Here is an 18,905-nt window from a genome sequence, read left to right as displayed (position 1 = left end):
GAAACAGGTTGCAAAGAGGAGCTGTGAATGTCCCATCCGTGGAGGAAATCAAGACCAGGTGATAGGGTAGCTTGATCTGATGCATGACAGACTTGTTCACTGAAGAGGAGGTGGAACTAGATGGTCTTAAAGGTTCCTTCCTACCCCAAGCCATATTTTGATTCTATGAAATTATACATCCTTCATCTTTTTCTTCTGCATCCCATAGTTTTGTTTGTTTGTTAATTTTCAGTTTTACTTTTTCTATGAAAGTGCTCGCATACTGCTACCCTCCTGTCTGTATCTGAATTGGAGTTTTTGGGTATTTTTGTATTCAGAAGGCAAGAAGTCAAGAAGACAGATAAAGATATTGACAGAAAACCACCTTCAGAAGGCTTTCATCTCCCCTGGGTATAACTTTCCTACTGTGCACATTCAACATTAAAGTTCTTTAACAGATTGTACATCTGTGTCTCAGTCAAGAGCCTAACTCTTTCAGACAGGTTCCCAGGTGAGTTCAGATTGTGGCACCGTAGCATTATGCATGGCTTAAACTATCACAGATTTACCTCTCTGTATAATCTGCAGTATTCTTGGGATATATATTGCCTCACAGTAATTGGTGCCTAGGCAAGCAGTAAACGAGTGCAAGACACAACCACTCCTAACACTAGTATCAGCACATCTATCAGTGACTTAATAAGCATGTAATTCTGATGGCCATCAAACTCTTTCTATTCTGATAGGCTGTCATTTTTGCCATTCATGAAAACTGCTGAGCATTGTGGGTTGGGAACATCTGTCTCATAGCTAGCTGAGAGTTCCGCTCTAGGTTGGTGAGGGTGCAGTCCTTTGATCAACAGGAAAATTACATGTAAGACAGCATATATTCTGACACCCACCAGAGAGTCTATGCATCCTTAGACAAGTTGTACTGTATTTCAGCTGAAGTCTATTATATAAAAACTATCAAACATGTCTCCAAATATATTTTCCTTTCACTTTCACATTATATATGTATGTACAAGGCCCATGCCATCCTCATGAAGTTGAGGATCAGCGTGTAAGATCCTAAACCTGGGTTGGGGCAATTCCAAACAAAGATACAGGTTGGGCAGAGAATGGCTTGATAGCAGCCTTGAGGAGAAGGATTTAGGAGTGTCAGTTGATGAAAGATTCAACAGGAGACAGCAATGCCTGATTACAGCCCTGAAGGCCAATCATAACCTGGGTTTCTTCAAGAAAAACATGACCAGAAGATCAAGGGAGGTGATTCTGTCCCTCTGCTCTGAGTCTCCACATGAAGTACTGCATCCAGTTCTGGGGCCCCCAGCATAAGGACATGGAGTTGCTGGAGCAGATCCAGAAAAGGGCTACAAAGATTATCAGAGGGCTGGAGAACCTCCCTTATGAGAACAGGCTGAGGGAGCTGGGACTCTTCAGTCTGGAGAAGAGAAGGCTCCAGGGAAACCTTGTAGTGGGCTTCCAGTACTTAAAAGGGCCCTGCAAGAAAGCTGGGGAGGGACTTTTTATAAGGGCATGTCGTGGAAGGACAATAGGAAATGGTTTTAAACTGGAAGAGGGTAGATTTAGACTAGATATTTGGATTGCATTCTTTACTCTGATGGTGGTGATACAATGGAACAGGTTGCCCAGTGAGTTTGTGGAAGCCCCCACCATGGAAGCATTCAAGGCGAATGGGGCTGTGAGCAACCTGATTGAGAGGGAGGTGTCCCTGTCTATGGAAGGGAAGGTAGGACTAGGTGATCATAAAGGTCCCTTCCAACCCCAACCATTCTATCATTCTTTCATCCTGTGATTCTATGAGTGTAAGAAAATGCTGATTCATCAAAATATATGTTTATACAAGGTTACAAATATACATTCTTTAAAGTAGACAATTAATTTATAGTCATAAATTTCCTGAAGTTGTGATTACAAAGAATATCTGTGAATACGTATTAAGGCATCAAAATTTATACTAGATATACTAGATACAATATTAAACACCTGCACAATGTAGCAAGATAATAGTTATTTGGAAAAAACTCAACTATCTTCCTATATTGTAATATTTAAGAACTTGAAATTAATTTAGATTTAGTAAGAAATTCATTTCTACATCTTTTTATGAGAGAATGAGATATTCAGAGCTCTGAAACTGTTGTGAAATCTTCAGAAGTTGCCATTTGAAAATCCAAGAAAAAGTTCTAGCAATTTTAAAGATAAAAGATACAGACAGTACAGAATGTAGATCTTTAATGGGCTGTGTTAATGAGTGTCTTGCTGCAATTTGTAGGAGGGAGAGAAGGTTCTTTGATATATGTATACCCGGCGTGAAATTAAGAAACAATGGTTCAAATCTTGTTCTGACAAGTTTACTACAAATCTTAATCAGAGAGATGGGGAATGGGAGGACAGATGATTTGGGGTGATGCGAAAGGGAAGGTGGGCAATAGAAAAGATAGAAAGTGGTAAGAATTGTGTAAAGTGGGGATAGTCAACACCAGGATCCAGCAGCAGTCCTGTTGCACAACAATCTGATGGTCCAAGGCAAAAGTGCAGGGGGGGAGAGCAGCAACAGCATGTGTCCCTCAGACAAAGAATTTCTCAACCCTTGCCCAGGTCTTTCTTGGACTTGTCCATCAGCAAGCTTTGAGGCAATGGCATAAAAGAATAACTATCTCTTACAATGGGTTTCCAGGTTTTGAGTGGACTTAAAGCAGAATTCTTCTTTATTTTACCGTCCAAAGATCCAAAAGTATCCAACATATGTATTGGTCATGGTGATTACTGGAAATACCACTATAATTTCAATCGACTACAGTGTTTTCAATTGACTATAGTAATTTCTCCTAATTTTATTCCATTCTTCTGTGACTACATTTCAGTGATTTATAAAGTGATGATTGTACTAGTTTGTTACGCAATAACTTTTTGATTAGGATAAAACACAGAGCAGCATTATAAATAATGAGATTTTCTGAATCGCTCACTTTTGTCTAACCTTTCTCAGATTTATCAGACTAATTTAAACTTAAAATCCTACTTGCCATACATCATCTTATTGAGGCTAAAAGAGAGGAAAAATAAGATTACTAAATGTGTATCAAAAATTCAGGCAACAACCAGATTTAAAACATACATAGATTAGCTAGAAAAATATTCTTTAAAGGAATACGAGTGTTCAAATATACTTCTCAGGAATAAAGCCAATGAATGTTAGCTGATATATATAAATGGCATTTATGCTGTCTAACCTGGAGTGTGTATATTCAGCTATTTAGATGATGCATACTTTTCTTCTTCCTTTTCTTAAGTTGATCTCCACTCAGGTAAAATAAATTTGCTTTTAAGTGTTTGAAAAGTAGACCAATTTACAGAAATCATCTGCAGAATGTAATTGCCAACTAGTATTCCAGGCAGCTTTCCTAGCTATCAGGAGAAAGAAACAGATAAGGCAGAAACATAAATGACAAACAATAAGGAAGAAGTAGAATTATAGACTGCTGAGCAGAAAAACTACTGCTATCAGTCCTGCCAGTTCATAAGAAACTGATCTGCAATTCATGAATGTGACAAAACACATTCTACTTACAAAACAATAAAACACAAAGACAACAGATAAGTAGGGGCAGAAGGAAAGATGCCCTGGTAAAATCAGTGCAGAACTATGAACAGCGTTTCCACTTAGGTAGATCCTTAGTGTGTAAATAAGGCAAGGGCACAGAGATGCAGAAATAATGGGAAAAAAATGGCAAATGCATTTTTACATTTTAAAAAATGAACCTGAATAAATATGAAGGAGTAGATAAAAAAAATCTAAGCTGATATATAATTTACTGATAAACCAGGAGTCCTGTAATCCTTATATTTGAGAAACTATGAGAAGAAAATGTTAATTTTTTTGTTGTTGTTTCTAGTTTCTAGAAGATGAAATTCTTTTATGTGTTTGCTACTGTTGTTCTATTTTTTTGGTGGTTTGTTGTTTTTTTTTTTTTTTCTTTCTTTTTTTTCTTTTTCCTTTTTGCAGAAGATTAGAGCTCCTATGATCCTTTGTCTATGATTTCTTTTTGGTCTGATTACTTCAGAGTAACCAGGTGTCTTTTTTATTCTTTTTTATTCCCATGTCTTTAAATGCATTGGATGGGAAATTGCTTTTTATCTTCTCTGTTGGAAATGCAGGGGTGTTTTTGCTTCTGGTAGCAAAAAAAAAAAAAAAAAATACATCAAGGATCAGACTGAGTAGACTTTTTATGATGGTACATGCACATTTTAAGACAAGTCAAATAATGCATGCTCTTTTACCGTAAAGCAAATGTGGTACTTTAAAACACTAATTTCAACTTCAACAACTTCGTTTGCCAAGTTTTCACAAAGTTTGGCATTCCTTCACCCTTCATCTAGTTCTTGATTCACATTAAAACTTAACTTTGGGATTCACAGCCCTAGATTCACATTCTGGGGTTTCAGATTTGTGTGAGGATATCTTCTATCTCAAATAGAAGAGGTCAGAAGTCAAACAGCTAAGCCCATGTGACATAGCAGAAAGCCTTATTTCAACACATTTTTCCTCACATTAAAACTTTTTTAGAATATAATGGCATCACAGGTTCCAGAGCAGGACAGTTTGTTCCTAGTATTAGCACTGTAAATGCACAGTATATTCATCTCCTGTTTTTCTCCACAAATGAATTTTTTCTCCATCTTATATCCGTATCCAGAACAAATAGGGGTAATATCTAAAAAGAATAATAGTAACAGGCTGAAAGGTAATGTGTGGAGTCACAGTTATGTTGCTTTTTTCCAAACTGAGTAAAATAGCAGAATTAATTTCAGATTTATAATAATATGGAATTAGTCTAATGAGAGGCACTAATTATACCCTTTTAATGCATTAAGCATAAAATACATAAGTAGGGATAATGTATTATAATTTTTGTGAAGATCAAGGCCATTGGTTTTTGGGAAAAGTGCCATGCAATGAGGAAGAGTCTGTAACTTAAAAATTAGCCATGAGGTCTGTGAGATTGAATTTTTTTTTCAGTCTCTGGAAAAGACTTTGCAAATGTTTGTTTCATATTCCTGTAGTAAAGGCGGGAATAGATAACTGCCTACTCCCCATTTTTTAAATGTTCTTTTCAGCATTGTTTTTTATAATAATTGAACCCTTCTTACATCACACTATGATCATTCCTTACAAATATTTAACAAACAATTATTTTCCTGAGATTGTCTCCAAATACTTATTTTAAGTGTCTATCACAACTTACCCTGGAAAAGTTTTTTTTTTTACTTATTTAAATAAATGTTTTAAAATCAAAGACTTAAGTTTCTATACAGGAAACAGAAGTAAGAATTAGACAAGGATATGGAAAATCAGTCCATCTTAAAATTATATCCTAGAATATTTAGTTGTAACAGCATATAAAAGCATTCAAAGACATACTGAGGAAACTTTTCAGATCACAACCCAAGTGAATAGCAAATGGAAGCTGAAAATTTACATGTTTTTCAAGTGTTACTTTTGAAATGTGATCCAATCAACTCTACATCGAGTCCATAAGAGCTTGTTAGCTTGCCATAACACTATAAGCTGTGCTATTTTCTCTACTTATACTGTTGTTTCAATATCTAATATCAGAGAATCATAGAATTATAGAATCATAGAATTACTCAGGTTGGAAAAGACCTTCAAGATTATTAAGTCCAACCACAGCCTAACCATAGTACCTTAACTCTAACAACCCTCTGCTAAATCATATCTCTGAGCACCACATCCAAACGGCTCTTAAACACATCCAGGGATGGTGACTCAACCACCTCCCTGGGAAGCCTATTCCAGTGTTTAACTACCCTTTCTGTAAAGAAATGTTTCCTAACATCAAATCTAAACTTACCTTAGTGCAACTTGAGGACGTTTCCCCTTGTCCTGTCTCCTGTCACTAGTGAGAAGAGACTTGCCCCACTCTCACTGTAAGCACCTTTCAGATACTGGAAGAGGGCAATAAGGTCTCCCCTCAGCCTCCTTTTCCCCAGACTAAACAGCCCCAGCTCCCTCAGCCTCTCCTCATAGGGCTGATTTTCCAAGCCCTTCACAATCCTCGTTGCCCTTCTCTGGACTTGCTCCAGTACCTCCATGTCCATGTACTGAGGTGCCCAAAACTGAACACAGTACTCAAGGTGAGGCCTCACCAATGCTGAGTAGATAAGCAGGATGACTTCCCTAATCCTGCTCACCACACCATTCCTGATACAAGCCAGGATGCCATTGGCCTTCTTGGCCACCTGAGCACACTGCTGACTCATATTCAGCTGACTGTCCATCAGCACACCAAGGTCCCTTTCCACCAGGCAGCTTTCCAGAATAGTAGAATAGAATAGATTCAGTTGGAAAGGACTTTTAAGATTATCTAGTTCCAATCCCCTGCTATAGAGAGAGACACCTCCCTCTAGACCAGGTTGCTCATGATCTAAAAAATTGTTCCATTATGTATTCAGAACTCAAATAAACCTTTCTGAAGAGAACATATATAATTTCTGTATCCAGTTAGCAGCATTTTACTTGACATAGAATAATAATTTTGTTTGTTTGTTATATCCTACAAACACTCTTCATGCTGCAATGTTTATGAATTTTCCTCTTTAGGTAAACAATTCATATCATAATACTGCTTGAGAGGCATACTTCTGAAAATTAGCAGCCATTCAACTTCCCTCCAAACCTTCCAACATTCCAACACACATCATCCTTTTACATGCGGTATTCTCATGAACTGACAGATGCTGTAATGATCATCTTTTCAGCCTTTTCTTCTGGTCTGCTCATCTTTAGTTGCTGCATCAAAAGAATGTTCAAAATGGTTTGACCATTGTTTTATGGGGAAAAAAAGTACATCTTTCCATGTTGTTTTGCCAGTTCTGTATTTAGCTGTATTTCACAAACAGAAAATTAACTTATTCCTTTTCTTGGCAAATTAAAGCTAAAGCTGGTGGAACTTGGCAGGGGTACGGGGAAGGGAAGAAATAGCAACTCTATTTCTGTTTCAATCTCTGCAAAACTACGGAAATGAGTCTTGCAACCAACTTGCAGCTGTGTCAGGCTTTTGCTAACCTGCAAGAATTACAAGAGACTGAATTAGAAAGATGAGCTGTTGTACAGCACATCTCAGACTAAAACCGTGCAGGGTGCAAGGAGAGTCTCTGAGCAGCATTAATAATCCCTGCACATTTTCTGCCCAGCACTGAGGAGAAACCATGGCTGTGTAGCTCAGGAAGGAAAAGCAGCTTGGCTGGGTGACTATCAATGGCAGCCAGCTCAATATATCTCTGATCTCAAGTAGCAAAGCACAGAAACCTAGGCTCATTCTCCATGTAAACTTGGTACATGTAGCAACACACTTTTTTGAAGCTCTTAAGAATGAAGCATGTGCCTGAGAGGATGGTTGAACTGATGCTTCTGGATTCAACTAAGTAAATGTAAAATGTTGCATTAGCATTAATAAGCTTCAGAGACTATAATCCTATGATCTGTAGAGCATGAGCCTGATTTCACAGTAAATCGCTTCATTGCAGTTATAGAGTATAACTAATGTAATAAGATTAGAAGCCCCCTCTCATGGATATTTCTTATTTCACAATATAAATGGATATGTATTGCTTATAGATTTGTTCTACCTGTTTCTTTCCATCAACTTTTAATTCCATCATATGTGTATTCCTATTTTCAGATAATGCTTTGAATCTGGTTAGATGGAAAAAAAACTGTGGCAGTTTTTTTGAGTCAGTACTTCCAAGAAAAAAATTGAGGAGACAGACATTTTTATTACTACTGCAAAGCAAACACAGTGATTAAACTGTAACATTCTGAATGAAGAAATTACAAAATGCCAGAAAGCAAGTGCTGACATGAAAAATTCTGCTGAATTATTTCATTGATCAATGTCTTAGAAGCCAAATTTGGCAGTATCTATAAAATAAAGCGGCAGGGAGATTTGTAAAAATACACCTTCCTTTCTAAAAATGAAGAGATGATAGGGGAAAGCAAAGCAATTTTTTTCAAGTATGAAAATCTCATTAAGAAATGAAAGCTGGCAGCAAAAGAAAACTGTGGCTAGGCTGCTCATCTCATTCCATGTTGTTTTTTTAGTTAGACTAGAGGACTGGCTTGCTGTGAACAGCACGCCTAGAAGAGTCTGAAGATCCTTGTGACAAACACGCTGCATCACATGAGATTTACCCAGCAGAGGGAGAAATTTGTCCCACACTGCATAGTGTGGAAGAGGCTCAAGGGAGAGTTCTCCATATGAGACAGATGAATTTTTTTAATTCTGTAAATCCTAAAGAATTCTTATATGAATGCTGAAACAGGAAAGTTGGAAAGTAGCCTAGAAAACTGAGAGTGGAGAAGATGAAGATTTCCCACTCCAGCTTATCTGCAGATACACCACTTGTAGTAGATTATTTTGCACTAGCTGAGCATTGCAGAGGTATCCCACTGGAGCAGTAAATCTAACCCAGTATATTTCATTACAGAAGGAACTGCTGAGCCTGACATTTACATGACCTGTAAAGGATATTGGTCCTCCTTATTTCACAGTAGACTAACCATATTGGATGTCACCTCAGGGTGAAGTGCGTATACTTGCACATATATACAGTTTTGTGAAGGAACTGGAGTACTGGTAGGTACGGCATGTAAGAGAAACCCTCTCATCAAAATCCCGATTCTTGACCTAAGTAAAATTAACACTGAATAAATCCACATTTTGTTTGACAAAGTATTGTGGGATGTAACAAATCATTAGGCAACTAAGTGCTTAAAGACAGTGACTGCAAACATTATATGCTTATACTGTGCCCAGAGGTGTCTTAGAAATTGGAAACACAGGAACAAGCACAGGGCCTGTTTTTTTCCTAGTCAGCTAAATAGGATACCCTGTGTTAAAATGGCACAGAAACCTACATTCAGGTGCCTAAATAACTCCCATTTATTTTAATGATAAAATAGGAGGGAAAACAACGAATTCAAGAAATCTAAATGCTGTCTGTGAGAACCAACACTGATCACATGCCAACTGATTATTTTGTACCTTTGAAAAAGGAAGTGGTTCCTGCTTATTCTATTTATCACAGGGTGTGCATGCATCAAGGTGATGGCTAGGATTCTGGCTTCCAAGATTCAACAAGAAATCTTTCATGGAGGGGACAGAAATTAGTTTGTGAGTGCTAACTTTGTCTAAGAGGGCAGTCTGTATTTAAACAGGTTAGCCACTGCTGTCACATCAGACTGGTGACCACCTGCATAAGATAACAGATTCTTTCTAAACTGCTTGCAGGTTATTTATAGCTTTCTCCTTTTTTTTTTTTTTTTTTCCTTTTTTTTTCCCTCATCTGAGACAATGATGTGATCTTTTAAAACTTAATTTTTCACCAATTTTGTCTGTGTTGCTCATTTTTCTCATTCTTCCTACTGCTTTCATTGTGCTGCAGGAATCCCTTTTCCTCTATGGAAATGCAAGAACAGAAGAATAAGTTGTTTAATTATTTAAATGTGCCCAATCTGTATGCACTCTAGGGAAGAGTAGTGTGATGAGACAAGAGGTGACAGACACAGCAGGCAAGCAGTAGTCACAAGTTTCAGCATGCACTGGCTTTTGCATTTATTGTGTGGGTATATTAGGGAAGGACTAGGAATGAATAGACAGAACTGAAGGCTTCAGATTTCCAGGTTCGGTGGCAAGGCTGGTATTTTTTATTATGTAGATGTTTTATCTTATGCATCTGGTGAATGAGCACCCACAGGAACATATCTGTGATTTACAGCAATTGTAGCTGCAGGGTAGCAGAAATTATGCCAAGCATATATATATGTACATATATATAGAGAGAGAGTCATAGAATCATAGATTCAACAAGGTTGGAAAAGACATCCAAGATCATTCAGTCCAACCATTCACCCATCACCAATATTTCCTACTAAACTGTAATCCTTAGTACAACATCTAAACGTTTTTTGAACACCTCCACGGACAGTGACTCCACCACCTCCCTGGGCAGTCCATTCCAGTGCCTCACCACTCTCTCTTGAAGAAGTTTTTCATAACGTCCAACCTGAATCTCCCCCAGCACAACTTGAGGCCAGTTTCCCTTGTTCTTTCACTAGTTATCTTGGAGGTCAATCCCCACCTCACTGCAACCTCCCTTCAGGTAGTTGTCGAGAGAGATAAGGCCTCCTCTGAGCCTCCTCTTCTTCAGAATAAACAGTTCCAGTTCCTGCTCCTCATAAGGCTTCTGCTTCAGATCCCTGACCAGCTTCATTACCCTTCTCTGAATATGCTCCAGGACCTCAATGTCTTTTTTGTAGTGAGGGCTCAAAATTGACCCCAGTGCTGTATACAGAGGGATGATCACTTCCTGCTCCTATGGGCTACACTGTTGCTAATACATGCCAGGATGCCATTGGCCTTCTTGTCCACCTGAGTGCACTGCTAGCTCATCTTCAGCCAAGCTCTGACACAATCTTCCAGCCATTTTGTCCCAAGCCTGTGGTTTTGGGGACCAAAGAGCAGGACCCAGCACTTGGTCTCGTTGAACTTCCCATTGGCCTCAACTCAGCTATCCAGCCTGTCCATATCCCTCTGTAGAGACAGGCTTATCAACACTTCCACCTAAATTAGTGCCATCTGGAAACTTATTGAGGGTGCAGTCAGTGTCCTCATCCAGGTCATCAGTAAAGATATTGAAGAGGACAGATCCCAGTACCGAGCTCTGGAAAACACTGTCAGCTGGATTTAACTCAATTCACCACCACTTTCTAGGACCGGCCATCCAGCCCATTTTTTGCCTATGGGCTGCCAGCTTTTCCAGGAGAATACTCTGGAAGACAATGTCTAAGGCTTTGCTGAAGTCTAGGTAGACTATATGAACAGCCTTTCCGTCATTCACTCAATGGCGGATCACTTCAACATAGAAGGCAATCAGGCTAATCAGGCTGATCAGGAAGGGCCTGCCTTTCTTTAACCCATGCTGGCTGGGTCAAATTCCTTAGCTGTTCCGCACATGCCATGTGACCTCCATCAAGATGATCTGCTCCGCTACCTATCCTGGCACCAAGTTCATGCTTACAGTCCTGTAGTTCCCTGGATCCTCTTTACATCCCTTCTTGTAGATGGGAGTCACAATAGGAAGTCTCCAATTCTCTGGGAACTCTCCAGTCCTCTGGGAACTCTCCATTTGACCAGGAACGCTGATAGATGTTAGGAAGTAGCTTGGCTATCACCTCTACTGACTCCTTCACACCCTCTGGTGGATCTCATGATCTTATGACAGTCTAGATTGAGTAGTAGGTCTCTAAATATTTCCACCTGAGTCAGGGTAGGTTTATTATGCTCCCCATCTGAGACTTCCAGGTCAGGGGATAGAGTACCCTAATGATAATCAGTATGACTTTTAAAGACAGATGTAAAGAAGGCATTGAAAACATCAGCCTTTTCCTTATCTTCAGTGGTCCTGTTCCCTGCCAATAATCTAGAATATGATGGATATAATATTCGTAATATTATCAGTGAATACAAAGCTAGACACAAATAGAATAAAATTTTTAAAAGAGATGAGCATAGGCCTTGTTTTCCTCATGTGCATTGCTTGAAGGTTAAGTATACAAAAACTTCTTTTTTTAATAACTGAAAATTCCAGTTGACAATTTAAGAAACTGAAAAACAAAACCCACAGTTCCTCTTACTCTATATCATATTCCCAGTAAATTAAATGATTTACTTTCTATCAAGCTCACCTCTTTTCTTTTTCCTTTTTTTTTTTTTTTTTTTTTTTCTTTTCTTTCTTTCTGGCATAGACTTAACAATAAAACGATTTTCATTCGATGTTTTACATCAGATCAGCATTGTGTAAGATTTTTTTAAGTCCCTGTTTTCACTGTATGCTTTCTGAGTGCATTAGATTTCACATACATTTTGTTTAGAACACAACATTTTTTAGTATATATATATATATTCTGTATTCCTGTTGCATCTTTGTTTAGTCGTGCATTTATTTATGAGTTATATAAATTCTAGTGATAGGTTTTTGTCGGTCTATCTATCCATTATAGGTAAAGACCTTGTTAAGGAAAACTATAAGGAAGTACATATAATTTCCTCTCCTGTCTTGCAGTTTTGCTAAAATGTTTTTCAGTTTGCTGAATAATTAACTTTTACCCTTCCTTAGGTATAGTATGAAGCACTCAAGGACCTACAATATTAATGTGATATAGAATGTGCAACCTAAAGGAGAAAGACATTAAAGTTCAGCCTCTCTTGTTTCAAAAGAGTCAGTTAGAAAATTTCACTGGTGTTAATACTGCTAGCTTTTTTAATTTGAAGAGTGGCAAAATAATGAAGTGTTCCTTCTTAATGCTGTCAGATGTTTTCTGTGAGCACTAGATTAATGCTGCATACAGTCTGAAAGTTGATGAATGATGAATGAAGTGCTTGTGAGGGAAGAGCAAAATATGTTGGGATTACAGAGGAGACCATGGAACAAAGCAAGGATTACGTAAGCCAATGGATTTATATGAGAATAAACAGCAGGTACAGATAGAATAGGAAAGCAGTAGAAGGGAAATTTTACATGTGAAGCAATGGCAAAGGAGAAACAAATACAGGGAGAAAGAAACTTGAGTACAGTGTTAGGACAGATAGTTTAGATAGATAAATGACTACATACTCAACAGAATCACCTTAGCATAGTTCTAAATAGCTAAAATTATGTAGCTCTGGCCACTGCAAAACCAGGAATTTCTAAATATTTGAGACTGAGTTTTAATAAACATATGGATAAACTAACAACTAATTTTTTTTATTTTTTTTTAAAAAGGAGATCAAAATAAGGAAATAAAAAAGCAATTTTTAATGATTTTTAAAGCTTATTTTAGCTTAATATCAATAGTTGTTATGAGAGATCTATTTCAAGCTCTTGTATCGTGCAGTACTATTCAGTGTTAGTCCTAAATAAATAGTTTTGACAAATTTTATACTTCTTCAAAAAGCCAAGACAGAGCAAAGAATCAGAAAATCTGCATATCAGCATATTGGAAACATATACTAATATAGAAACCTATATTATGAAATCGATCTTGCCACCAATACAGTACATGGGAGCATTTTGTGAGACATGGAAGTCTTCAGAAAATCAAATTAAAAGGAGGAAGAGCACTGGGATCTCAGTGGAATGATTTTCCTCTCTAGAGAAGAAGGGTGGAGATACAGTAAGATTCTGAAGGCTATCAAATGAATCAAAAAGCGATGCTGTCAAGATTTGAAAGTTTGACAATGCAGAAGAAATCATACACTCATTACATCTTGAGATATGGTCTCAACCCAGATACAGATAATGGCACAGACAGAAAAACAAGCTTGAGACTAGGGCACTGGACGAGAAAAATTAGTTATGCCTAGTCTCCATATGTGAGCGTTGATGGGAACAACATTCAAGTTTATAAGGATACAGCAAAACAAAAATGTAAACACCTTAGGCTTGCAGAAGAAAGAATACATAAACAAAATGTTTTTTAGCTGGAGGCACTAATATGACTTTTTTGAAATCTCACTCAGAAAAATCACAAGTCTAGGCAGTGAAATGAAGGAAAAAACTCCCTATGCAAGATATGAAAGAGAATGTTACAGGAATAATAAAAGAGAGCAGTGGCACAAACCATGATTAAAATATAGGACATAGCTGTTCTGAAAAGACATGAATGAAAGTAGAAGCAAAGGGACATTTTAGTTTAATTGATAATTGTAAAGAATTTATGGCTTGCACAAAACAAGTCTTTTTGATTAAATAGAGAAAAGTGTTGGAAACGTCCCAGAAGTTATGGTATGAGATACGATAAAGAGGATAAAGTCTTGAAATGAATAGAATTATTTATAAGGTTATAAGACAAGTAATTAACAGTGAAAATTGAGGCATTATAGGCAAGTTTAATTCCTTAGTGTTAGACCTAGACAAATGACTGCAGATACCACGTTCATTGTTAAGATAAAAAACACCAAAATCTTTTACAAAATAGCAAGGCTATAATAATAATTTTAAAATGATGCTAGTTTTATTTTTAGTGAGAAAATAATGCAAAATCAATAGGAACCTTCACCTTAGTAGGATGGGGGTTTGATATAGTTAAATTGAGAACTTTGAAAATATTGAAAACTTTCAGAAATGCTTGAAATTTTCTAACAAGGTTCCTGAGAATTTTGAGTTCAAGAATTTGAGCTTGAGGATGATGAAGCATCCCATTGTGTCCCAATTACTTACATCATTTGCTGCTTGCGTCTCATAAAAATAACAAAAACATACAAAAACTGATGGGGCTACAGAAAACCTGTGATGATTAAACAGTCTTGCAGACATGAAAAGTAAGAAAAGGGCATGGAAACGAGGAACAATGGGATATACTAGAACTACATCTTGGCAGCTCAAATATGTAGGGAAGACTCACAATCTATTCTGGACTGATATATTTTTTCACCTCAACTCGCGAAGTTAAGAAAATGGGTAAAAACAGTGTCTGTAGAGTGGTATGAAATTAAGAATAAAAATAATTAAGTAAGCTGAATATTAAAAGATGATTCAATAAAGTAATACAAGTGATTATAGCATGATGGAAACAAGTATATCTATCATAGAAAATTGTCTAAACTGTTAAGGATAGTAAATCAAGAATCTGCAGGAACAGAGATGTGATAACACAGGTATAAACATCTAAATACTACAGAATAGAAGAAAGAATTTTAAATCTCACTGCTTCTTTTCATGGGACTTTACATTTATTCTAGTTGTTGTTGCTGAAATTTTCCAGTGACTTAGCAATTTTTTTTCTCTGGTGTTATATTCTGTATTAGAGAAGTGATCCACATTGAACAATAAAAGTATTTCATATTCATATGATATCATAAAACTGTAGTACTGGAAATCTTCAGGGTATGAGACAAATAACTTTTCTTACAAGATACTGAAAATCCAATTAGAATAAATATTTCTAATGATTCCCCACTGTTACCAAAGAAAAGTGTATAACATCACCAGTTTTTTTGCAGTTACAAAACAAAGCTGCACAACTTCTGCAGTGTGACTTACAAACTACAGCAAATACATAATCTAAAATTCATGTTCAACTAAGATAAAGAAGGCAACCACTTTTAATCTCACTTCTTAAGACAGGTACTCCTCTCCTTTTAATTAATAAACCACCACCTGTCTGCAGATCACATTTTTGCTTCTGTACAAAGGCTTGCCAAAGCTGTATATGATATTCCAGATGAGGTTCTGACAATGTCTCAAAGAGCAATTCTGGTAATGGTCTATGTCTGTCAGAAAACTCCGTTCCTCTGCTTTGTCATTAGAATATTTTGTACCTCTCTTATGCTGGCAGTTCAATAACCTCCAGATGACCATACTCAACTCAGATTTCCCCTCCTACATTTCCATTTGGATAACAAAGCAGACTGTAGCAGTTGCTTCAGCTTCCCTCAGGGCCTGACTTTTCATTGTTTAATATCAGTCTGTTTCTGCTGCTCCCTTGTTTAGTGACAAAACTCTCCAGCTTCCTGTTTTCCACAGTTAAATGAACACATGCCTACTCCTGGTAGCCAGTGCTGCATCTGTTAAATTGGTTCCTATGATGTTGTTCAGAAACAATCCCCCTCCTTTCTCACTCTTTTGACCGTTTTTTAACAACTTCACAATTGACTGACAATGTATAACCTCACCTTGTTTTATAATTGTACAGGAATAATGTATTAAATTATTAACTTAAACCTAGATCAACGACATCCTCTGGATTAGACTTACTTAACACATTGATCTTATAGTCTATATATCTTCACTAAAAACAAGTTGATGATTGAGAGAATTGTGTTTGCCTCTTTGTGCATAGTTACTATTCAAGTTCATCTCTAAGACAATAGCCAGTGTTGAAGTGAACTATCATGGAAATTTTGGGTGAATAATTTGCTACATATTTTTGGAAAATAATGAATCATAGAATCATAGAATCATCTTTAAGTTCATCAAGTCCAACCACAACCTTACCATAATACCCTAACAACCCTCCACTAAATCATGTCCCTGAGCACCACATCCAAATGGATTTTGAATGCATTCAGGGATGGTGACTCAACCACCTCCCTGGGAGCCTATTGCAGTGCTTAACACGCTTTTCAGTAAATAAGTGTTTCCTAATATCTAACCTAAACTTACCCTGGTGCAACTTGAGGCCATTTCCTCTCATCCTGTCGCCTGTCACCAGTGAGAAGAGACCAACCCTGTTCTTGCTCTAAGCACCTAGAGATGTTTATCAGTTTGAGCAACAAGTTCTGAACTAGATAGATAGTTCCACCACAAGAAGTCAGACAGACAGGCAGGCAGAAAGACAGGCAGACAGGCAAAGCAAGACAGAGATGAGTCTTTCTCTGAGTCATTTTACCGTCCATTGTTCAGTACATTCAGTGTGTTTCCCCCTTTATTTTGAAAATCCTTCATACTATACACACTATACTCATGGAATTATTACAACATCTTAATTGGTTCCCTGCTACTATTTGTCTTTGAAATTCTCCCTCTGTTCAACATCAGCTAAGCTAGATGTGTTCCAGCTTAGACTGAGAGATCAGAAACCAAGTAAGAGCATTAAAATTTACAGCCCTCATTTAACATGCGTGAAAGTTGGCAATGCAGATAGCAACAGGAAACTTGAAACAGGGAGATAACCCAGCTAACCATGTGATTTCCAAGTGGATTGAGTGTTGTATGCAGCATACTGCAAATGCAGATCTGATAGATGTATATGTGTTAGCAGTAAATGTTTAGTAGATGTGATGAAAAGAGTTAAATGCCTTCTAAACAGTAATCTACTTTGAGGTAGGTTAAGTATTTTGCATAACTAGAAATGGTGATCACAGAGGGACACAATAGTAGCCATCTCCTATCACTGTCTAGGCCAGACCTAACTGTTAATTTTTTTAATCCATGACATATTTAAAGAAAATCACTTTTGGATGGAGGAAATAAAAAGATACAAAAAGATAGAGCACGAACTAACAGATATTTGACTTTCCCCTGCTCACTGAGGTATCCATGTTGTATGACAATCATGTTTGGTTTTTTTTTACAACTGTTATGTTAGTGTATTTTTAGACACATGCATTGGTACCCCATGGAACATTCATGTCAAAAAAAAATCAAACGAAAAGGAATGCCTCCATGATACAAGGAAACAACTTGCTAAATTCGTCTTTTCATTGGACCATTAACTTTTCTAAAACACACTGCAGGAAGATGCTTTAGGTAGTATAAGTGTCTAACATTTGAGTTTATGATGAGTGCATCAGAAATGAAAACTTGCACCCTGGCCGGACCTTGTCTGGAATGGACCCTGTCTGGAGAGAGACAGAGTCATGGCTGCCATGGAGTCTGCTCTCACTTTTACTGTTGGGTCACACGGCTTATATACCAGCATGGCTTCCACTCATGCACGTCCTGTATGCCTGTCACATAACCCCTCACACACACACCCCTTCCCACCCACAAAGTCCTCCCCTGCATAAGTCATCTCATCATGGGGCATTCAGCAAAGCGGTTCTTCATATCCCTGTTCCGTGGTTCTGCTTCAGCTGCTTTGGCTGTTGTTATATCTTAGCAGTTCTTGTGCAATTACTCAGGACCATCCCTCGGTTGACCTTGTTCCCCAAGACTACAAGTTGCCCCAATGTTACACTAGCTTCTTTAATGCTCAGAATTGTGGGACAGATCTTCCTGATTCACTGTCTTAGTGAAATCCCAAAAGAACAGAACATTTAACCATCTCTCAGTTTTAATCTCTGAAAGATTCAGGTAGCTCTAGCATGAACAAGATTCCCTTTCTGAAATAAAAGAAATAAAAGTAAGCATTCAAATTAAATCATTGTGATGTAACCTTAGGCACAAGCATTCTGTTCCCAGTGAATACACATATACTAAGCAGAGAACCCACTGAATTCCAAAACTGAAAGCAATAATACTTGTGCTGAAGGTGAACCTACTGGTTTCACCAAAGCTTCGTAATAATTACTGCTTTGTACAACTAGACTATTATGACCATTACATGTTAAAAAAGGATTTTCTTGCACAGATACATTTTGTACACTAAAATCAATGGTAGAATCCATAAACTACTATGCCTCACTGAAGTGAAAGAGGAAGTTTCAGAAAACTACCAAGAATTATTTTAAATCATTTACTCAGTGACACAATGACTTATAAGACATGCTATGGTCTTTAAATATAGCAATAAACCAAAACTGTAATGTTACAAGGTGTGATTTATTTTTTCATTCACTTCTCTCCATCCTGGTCTTTTCACTTCTAAAATATGAGGTAACTTCAACCAAAAGATGCTCTGGGGCCAGGAAGGCTGGAAAAAGCTGTGAGATTCAACATTCTGTGGCTATGAATAATCTGAATTCCTACAGTATATAAAAGCAGAAATCAGTAAAAATCTACCTGTCTTCCAAATCCTGAAATCTATGGAACCAGGGGAGTACAATAGCTTTTCAATTTATATGTGATAAATAATATGAGTTCCTTTCCTGAATTATAGAATTTTTATTTTAGACAAGGCCCATTTAAGTTTTTTCCTCATAAGTAATTTGTCAGCATAAAACTATCAGCATGTGCATAATTTCACTACTTTTGGCATTTTCAAATCCTTCATAATATGTAACATAAAACTTGGAAGATGTTCCAGAGAATCATCATTCAGAATGTTTTGCTTTTTACTGTCAATTTGATTCAAAATCAAAATTCAGCTTATTTTTAACAGTACTTTTTACTTAGTATTCTGTTTCCTACATTCTTACTTGTTATTTTTGACTGTACATTGCACCTAATAGGAG

The sequence above is a fragment of the Excalfactoria chinensis genome, chromosome 2 (genome assembly GCF_039878825.1).
Source record: "Excalfactoria chinensis isolate bCotChi1 chromosome 2, bCotChi1.hap2, whole genome shotgun sequence".
NCBI lineage: Eukaryota > Metazoa > Chordata > Aves > Galliformes > Phasianidae > Excalfactoria > Excalfactoria chinensis.
Note: the sequence above shows the minus strand (reverse complement) of the source record.